Source organism: Myotis lucifugus, unplaced genomic scaffold (genome assembly GCF_000147115.1).
Source record: "Myotis lucifugus unplaced genomic scaffold, Myoluc2.0 scaffold_508, whole genome shotgun sequence".
Taxonomy (NCBI): domain Eukaryota; kingdom Metazoa; phylum Chordata; class Mammalia; order Chiroptera; family Vespertilionidae; genus Myotis; species Myotis lucifugus.
In genome coordinates this window covers 219663-228649 of record NW_005871556.1, presented here as the reverse complement: position 1 = coordinate 228649, position 8987 = coordinate 219663, and the positions used below count along the sequence as shown (strand labels likewise).

Sequence of the window (8987 nt, the reverse complement as noted above, 5' to 3'; positions counted from 1 at the left end):
TTTTTTTTTTTTAAAAAAAAAACCTCTCCAGGCACCAGTGTTGTAAACAATTATCCACTTTTTCATGTGGCTTTGTTTAATCAAAAAACTGCAACAAAACTAAGTACTTCACACCTACCAGGATGGCTAAGATAAAAAAGACAGATCAGAGTAAGTGTTGAGGAGGATATGGAGAAACTGGAAACTGCGTGCACTGCTGGTGGGATTGGAAAATGGTACAGTCATGTTGGAAAGCAGTCAGACAGCTCCTCAAATGGTAAAACCCAGAGTTATTATAATCACCCATAAACCCCACTCCCAGGTATACACCAGTGGTTCTCAACCTTCCTAATGCCATGACCCTTTCATACAGTTCCTCATGTTGTGGTGACCCCCAACCATAAAATTCTTTTCGTTGCTACTTCATCACTGTAATGTTGCTACTGTTATGAATTGTCATGTAAATATCTGATATGCAGGATGTATTTTCATGGTTACAAATTGAACATAATGAAAGCATAGTGATTAATCACAAAAACAATATGTAATTATATATGTGTTTTCCGATGGTTTTAGGTGACCCCTGTGAAAGGGTCGTTCAACCCCCAAAGGGGTCACAACCCACAGGTTGAAAACCGCTGGTATACACCCAAGAGAAATGAAAGCATGCCTCCATGCAAAACTCACACATGAATGTTCATAGCCGCATTATTCATAGTAAAAAATGAAAATGAACCAAATGTCCATCCGCTCAGGAATGTATAAACAAAATGTGTTTCCATATCAGATGGCAATGAAAAGCAATGAAGTACTGATACATCCTACAACACAGATGAATGTTGAGCACATTATGTTAAGTGGAAGGAGATAGTCACAAAGGACCACATATTATATGATTCCATTTATATAAGATGCCCAAAACAAGCAAATCCATAGAGACAAAACAGATTGGAGGTAGTCAGGGGCTAGGCAGCAGTTCTCAACCTGTGGGTCGCGACCCCTTTGGGGGTCAAACGACCCTTTCACAGGGGTGGCCTAAGACCATCGGAAAACACATATATAATTACATATTGTTTGTGTGATTAATCACTATGCTTTCATTATGTTCCATTTGTAACAATGAAAATACATCCTGCATATCAGATATTTACATGACGATTCATAACAGTAGCAAAATTACAGTTAGGAAGTAGCCACGAAAATAATTTTATGGTTGGGGGTCACCACAACATGAGGAACTGTATTAAAGGGTCGTGGCATATGAATGTTGAGCACATTATGTTAAGTGGAAGGAGATAGTCACAAAGGACCACATATTATATGATTCCATTTATATAAGATGCCCAAAACAAGCAAATCCATAGAGACAAAACAGATCGGAGGTAGTCAGGGGCTAGAGAGTCATGGAAGTGAGTGGAGTGTGACTGCAAAAGGGTCTGGAGTTTCCTTTTAGGGGGGACAAAAATATTCTAAAATTAATCATTGATGATGGCTGCATAATCCTGTGAATATTACCCTAAAAACCACTGAATTGTACACTTTAAATGTGTGAATTATGTCTCAAGAGAGGCATTAAAAAAATGATGCTATACCTCGGGTTTACGGAGCAAGTTGTCCCTACGTAACTTTGTATATACCCAAGAGAAATGAAGATTGCATGGGACACCATTTAGCATGCAGTCCCTCAAGTTAATGAACACATTTCCAGCTATCAAAAGACAGTCTTACTAATTGCCATGAAACTAAAAGCTCATATGAGTGAAAGCACAGGGTCTGAATGATCTTGCCCACAAGGGCAAGGGAATGATAAATAGAAATTTAAAAAAAAGGAGGAAAGAAAAGAAGTTAACATTAGAATGAGATATTTCCACTCTATTAGAAAATAAAGGAATGGGAAACCAATAAATGGGCAAAGAACTGTTTTCAGTAGAACCTCTTTAAATAGAAGGAATAATTTCTATGCCCCCAAGCAAACTTCTGCCACAGAGTCAAGGTCAAAATGTCCCCAATAAGATGAGGAGGACAAGACTATTGGCCTGTGGCTGTGACTTCATTGTATGGAATATAGGCATTAGGCCTGTGTCACCAGAAGGTATTTTATGTATATATTTATATTTATATTTATATTTATGAAGTTAACTTCATCATAGTATAACTTATACATCATAAAATTCAACCACTATTCATGTACAATTCAGTAATTTTTTATAAATTTACCAAAGTGTACTACCAGGACTATAATCCAGTTTTAGAATATTTTCACCAAATTATGCAGAAAAACCCGATGGTTACTCAGACGCCTTATTTGCTTTTGATTTGAGAAACTTGAATTTCCTATACGTCTGGTGTCTAGTTCAATGGGCTGGTTCTGTGTTAACCACAAATGTATGCTTGGTCAGACTACTCTAAATCCCGAATAAGTAGTACAAAATGGGGTTTTTGTAGATTTATTTGTTTTTCTAGGACAGTGGCCTGAAAGGGAGTAAGATGCATTATATTGTTACTAATGTATGTGAACTTTGGTTGTATAAGGTTAATTGAAATCTTTCCCTTCCAAATAAGTACCTTTTGGTTCTGTTATTAATGCACACCCTTTAAAAACCATTTTATTTAAATGTCATTTACATACCATAAAATGCACCTGTACATTTACAGTTGTGCCACATCACCATGATCCAGTTCGAGAACATTTTTATCACCTTAACAACATACTTGGTGCCCAAGGGTGGGCACCCCCTTTCCTACCCCCAACCCCAGGCAACCACTTATCTACTTTGTCTCTATGGGACTGCAGAAGGCATTCTAACACAGAGACACAAAATAATAGATGAAAAATGCATCTTTAAGAAAATCCTACTTTTACAGTCAGATTCTGGTGTCTGTGATGTTTAAAATTTTTAAGTAACAAATTAATGGTTGCAAAGAAACTTCTGAAAGACAGTCCTAAAACCATGTCTCCACTGTAAAATGCTATTTTATTTTATTTTATTTTTTTAAATATATCTTATTGATTTTCTACAGAGAGGAAGGGAGAGAGATAGAGAGCCAGAAACATCGATGAGAGAGAAACATTGATCAGCTGCCTCCTGCACACTCCCCACTGGGGATGTGCCCGCAACCAAGGCACATGCCCCTGACCGGAACCGAACCTGGGACCCTTCAGTCCGCAGGCCGACGCTCTATCCACTGAGCCAAATTGGTTTCGGCTAAAATGCTATTTTAAAATGCCTCACAACAACCAATAGACAGCATTTTCCCATAATGCAATATTTTCCTCATTAAAGTCAAAGTGTCAATTTTATTCTCTTCCAGCATTCCCCACCCCCCAAATACCTCAAATAGTTTAAAACAGTTTATAGCACATATTCTTTTTAAAAAATATATTTGTATTGATTTCAGAGAGGAAGGGAGAGGGGGAGAGAGAAAGAAACATCAATGATGAGAGAGAATCATTGATCAACTGCCTCCTGCACGCCCCCTACCGGGAATGGAGCCTGCAACCCGGGCATGTGCCCTTGACCGGAATCCTACCTGGCACCCTTCAGTCCGCAGGCCGACGCTCTATCCACTGAGCCACACCAGCTAGGGCTATCGCACATAGTCTTCATTATATTTGCAGACAAAACCTTGGAGGGGTTGAGCCTCCTCTAAATTGAGATCTCAGGCTGAATCAAGCAAACAAAACTCCCCCAAATGACATTTATTCCAAAAGCTTTGTAAGGACTATTATAAAGTTTCTAGACATTAAATGCTTTTGAACAATATTCTGGAAATTCGTCAGACTAGACAAAAAGCTGCAATCTTTCTTAGCAACCAGGCAATATTGTGAGCGCTCCCCAGATAATTATAGAGCTGTCATTTTAAGGAACAATCATTAATTGATATCTTTATTGTAATTGACAAGGCGGTATTACATAATTTCTACAAAATAACCCTTTGTCCTTTAACAACCAGTGAAGAAAATTCTTATCATGCTACGTTGGAAACTGCCTCTGCCACAAATATATACCCTTTGGTGTCTATATACCCTATAGTCCTCAGTTCTCAAGAAAATGGTATTCCCAGAGTGCCTTTCTCTATTAAAGAGTTGACCCTTGGCCAACATGACAAATATATGAAATTGAGTCATTTCCACATAACTCTCTAGCCCAGTACAACTGTGCAAGTAGATAAATCATGTTTCATTATGGGTTTGCACAATGCCATGCCTGCCCTAAAACACAACACCCTGATTCCGGCCAATCCAGGGACTTCTTCACAGGCCACAGGTTGCTGGTTTTCAAGTTCTATTCACTGGCTCTCACGAGGGTGCTGACCTGGTTTCTATTTTGAACTGGAATTTCCTCTCCTGGGGTCATTGGCTCCCCACCCACAGGGGCCTTTTCCCGGTTCTCTGCTCAGTGCCCCACCTTGCCCCTGGCTCTGGAACCCCAGAGAATTTCAGGCTCCTCCTCCTTCAAAGTCCAATGAGAAGACTCAGGGACATTCTGGCTTCTATCTGCTGGGAACCGGGTTTTGTGAGCCTTCAAGGGTCCTCTTGGGAGACACCGAGGTGACACTTACTCAGGAAGCTCCTGAGACCGGAGACAAGACCTGCAGGAAGTGATAGCGGAGGCCATGTTGTAAGGCTAAAGCTGTCAAGACATCTCCATTCAAAGGGTCACAGGAATGTGGAAGAGTCAGCCAAGAGAAACATCGCCAAGCAGAAAACGGGGCCACATCCCTTCGCAAAACATGGACTGCACGGGCAGGGCCAACGGCTCTCTCACGGCCCCGCTCTGGTGGCTATGGGCTCAGTGAGCTATAGAGTTCAAGGAACAAGGACAGAGGTGTCTTTAGGGTCAGACCTTTACATTCTTTAATCTGGTGGCCTTCTGGATACACGAATATAAAATTCTCAAGTGCAAAACCAGCGTTTGAGCCAATGAGTCATTACATTTTTCAGAGTTCAATTCTCCACGTTGAACCGGTAAGAATGGCGGTGCTCATGAAAATTATTCTGCCCAGAATGTTTACAGAATAAGCTATAAAAATACTATTTTTAAATATTTTTATTGCTTTCAGAGAGGAAGGGAGAGGGAGAGATAGAAACATCAGTGATGAGAGAGAATCATTGCTTGGCTGCCTCCTGCACACCCCACACTGGGGAATCGAGCCCGCAACCCGGGCACGTGCCCTGACAGGGAATTGAACTGTGACCTCCTGGTTCATAGGTTGACAACCACTGAGCCATGCTGGCCTAGCTACAAAAATACTATTTTAACTTAAAAATTCCAAAGAGTATTCTGGTGACTTAGAGAATTAGACAAAGCAGATAGGTTTCAGATGCTATAACCTGTATGTGGATGCACCTTACTTTGTATGCAAGAGGAAACCCTGGAGGAAAAACTAGATATTTTTTTTGTTTACTTTTCCTTTTAGTGTTGGACACATACCCAGTTCTCCACTCACACTGGTGAATAAATGAATGTTCAATAATATTTATCTGTATCTGAATGTGCCCAGCATCCCCCTACACACTAAAGATGTATGTTTCCTTTCATTTGCCCTCATTCCAATATAACAGTAGACCTATCTACAGCATCTGTGGTAATTTGAGACAGGGCATTAGACCAGAGAACTGCAAACTTTTTCAGTAAAGGGCCAGATTGTACATATTTTTGGGTTTTGCATGCCATGCAGTCTGTTGCAACCATCCAGCTCTGCTGTTGCAACATGAAAGCAGCCATAGTCAATAGGTGGGCATAGCTGTTTCCAATAAAACTCGATGCATGGCCCTGACCGGTTTGGCTCAGTGGATAGAGCATCGGCCTGCGAACTGAAGGGTCCCAGGTTTGATTCCGGTCAAGGGCACATGCTCAGGTTGTGGGCTCGATCCCCAGTGGGGGACTTGTAGGAGGCAGCCGATCCATGAGTCTCTCTCATCATGGATGTTTCTATCTCTCTTTCCCTCTTCCTTCCTCTCTGAAATGAATAAAAATATATTTTAAAAATAAACTCGATGTATGGACACTAAAATCTGTATTGCATATATTTTTCACATCATCAAATAGTCTCCTTTTGATTTTTCCCCCACTGTTTAAAAATGTAATACTTATTCTTAGTTCTCAGGCTATTAAAAAAAGCAGGCAACAGTCCAGATTTGGCCTGTGGGCCATAGTTTGTTGACCTCTGATTTAGACAACTGAGTGACTGCATCGCGGCAGGTGCTCTTCTGGGTCTGAGCACCTACAGAGCACACTGGGGGACAAAGAGGATTTGCCAACTGATACAGTGAAGGGAGACAGGGCAAAGGTTTTCAACTTCAGAAAGAAGATTTTGTATGAGCGCGTTATTTTTAATTTAGCTTATATTTACATGTCAGGATTGATCAAAACAAGCTAATTTACAAATGGTGGCTCTGATTTGTTTGAACTAAAGAATTAATACATATTTTTCTTCCTATTGTAAATGACCACATACACAATTTCTTCTAGGTTTCATAACAGGAGCTAAATTTATGAATCTTTTCTTTTTAACGAATATTTTTAAAGTGACACTACCAAATCAAAACAAATTTGGAAAAATCTCCTGGAAGGGGATTCTCAGTGTTTTGTTTTCCTTTGGACGCATTGAGGAACCAGAGCTGCTAAGCACAAGGAAACAGAGGAAGGCGGTGACAATTCTGTTTAAACATGAATGTCATTCAGTCTATTTTTATGATATTTCATTGAAATGTATTCAGTCTAGAGCAGCGGTTCTCAACCTGTGGGTCGTGACCCCTTTGGCAGTCGAACGACCCTTTCACAGGGGTCGCCTAAGACCATCCTGCTTAACAGATATTTACATGACGATTCATAACAGTAGCAACATGACAGTTATGAGGTAGCAACGAAAATCATTTTATGGTTGGGTCACAACATGAGGAACTGTATTTAAAGGGCCAGAAGGTTGAGAACCACTGGGCTAGATCCAATCAATGTGGATTTGTGGGGACCGGTATCAGTGGGGCGACCCCATCATATGCTTTTGTTGTTTAATTAGGTCATAGGGAAGTATGTATTGATATCCATGACAGAAAGAAATAGGGGGAAAACTTGAGATAGAGAGAGGTGAACCTGCTCAAATACATCAGTATTTTGATGAGAATTTGATTACATACTGTGGTAAAGTGAATGATTTGCCCCATTCCTTCACCCCTTGATACACTCATGTAATTTCTCACCCACTGACGTTAAGTTTGGACATGTGACTTTCCTTGGCCAATGGCAGGTGAGTAAATACATTAAGAATCCTTAGTCAGGCCCTGATTGGTTTGGCTCAGTGGATAGAGCATCGGCCTGCAGACTGAAAGGTCCCAGGTTCGATTCCTGTCAAGGGCATGTACCTTGGCTGCGGGCACATCCCCAGTGGGAGGTGTGCAGGAGGCAGTTGATCGATGCTTCTCTCTCATGGATGTTTCTAACTCTCTATCCCTCTCACTTCCACTCTGTAAAAAATCAATAAAATATATTAAAAAAAAAAAGAAAGAAATGTTCCCCAATGCAGAAATCTCATGAAGACCTTTCGGTTCTTCAAATCCAAGTTTTCTTTAGACTCTGCACACTGGGTGATATGAGTTACTACACAGTAATGAATGATGGCATTACCTGCCTACCTAATTAAAAACAACAGGTTAGGCCCTACCGGTGTGTCTCAGTGGTTAGAGCATCGGCCTGTGGGTTGAAGGGTCCCGGGTTTGATTCCGGTCAAGGGCACGTACTGCGCTTGCAGGCTCCTTCCTGGCTCGGGCCTTGGTCAGGAAGCATGCAGGAGGCAACCAATCGATGTGTCTCTCTCACATCCATATTTCTGTCTGTCTTTCCTCTCTCTTCCCCTGTCTCTAAAAAAAATCAATGGAAAAATATCCTCGAGTGAGGATTAAAATAAATAAAATAAAATAAAAACAACAGGTTGGTCCAAGAATCTCTAGGTTTTTGAAAAACATTCTCTACTTCTCATAAAGATCAAGGAACATTGCATCGTAAAACCGTGCAATAATTCAAGTATCCAGTGAGCGTGTGCCTATGTTTGCAGAATCAGGCAGCATCAGCACTTTTTGCACCTTTTTTTAAAATAGTGGGAACCAAATAAGTGCAGGAAGTCTATAGGACTGTGGCCCAATGATAAGGTTTCACTCGCAGTCATCCTGAATAAAAACAGCCATTAGGGGGTGTGTTGTTTTTTTTTTGAACCAGCTAATCTTGATAAGGTTCAAACTTTCCCCAAGAGAGGTCTCTGAACTGCCACTCCCTCCGAAATGAATGAATAAAAATGCATGTGAGCCATGAAGGCCAGGGCTTACATAACCCTGGTGCTGTCCAGAGCACAACTGGGTCGCGGCCGCCACAAACACATGAGGGGCTTTTTGTATCCTGGCTCCTAAGCACTCTGGAGGGCAGCCTGCCAGCTCTCATGTACCTGTTCCAGGCGGCTGCCAGCGCAGCCACGTGGTCGTCATTCCTGAAATGGATGTTTCATGAGAACAGCCATGCAGAGAGGGAGCGAGGAGCATTCATGCAGGAGCTCAACTCTGTGGTGTTTCCATCCAAAGCACTTGGCCGGGGAAAACACAAGAGTTGGGATTACAAAATGACCACAACACGCAGCTAAAAATGCCAAACGGGATATCCTTTATTGGTGGTTCTATACGTTACTGACAAGAACCCCCAAACCCTCCCCGACCTCATTCTCAGTTCACCTTGCTTTCTTCTGCTACGTGTCTGGACATTTTTCGCATAAATGATCAACGGAGACAGATATGTTCCTATTGCGCCGGGAGCACAGAGGGAGTCAGTTCAAAGGTGTCATTTGAATGGACAGCAGGTCAGTGGTTGCCCGGATGAGAGGTAGGAAGTAGCATGGGTGTGACTGCACAGGGGCAGTATGAGAGAGGTCTTTTGTGGCGATGGAACAGTTCTGTATCTTGAATGTAGTGGTGGGTATGCCGATCTATACATGTGATAAAATTGCATGGAACTTCTCACTTC

The 8987-nt window shown here is 41.5% G+C and overlaps 1 protein-coding gene and 1 pseudogene across 1 annotated transcript in view; both read right to left on the bottom strand.

Annotated features, from left to right (window-relative positions):
* The window catches only part of LOC106694548 (rho GTPase-activating protein 6-like), a 296825-nt gene that overhangs the window by 275244 nt on the left and 12594 nt on the right, over nt 1–8987 (bottom strand).
* The window catches only part of LOC102431736, a 13804-nt pseudogene that overhangs the window by 2186 nt on the left and 2631 nt on the right, over nt 1–8987 (bottom strand).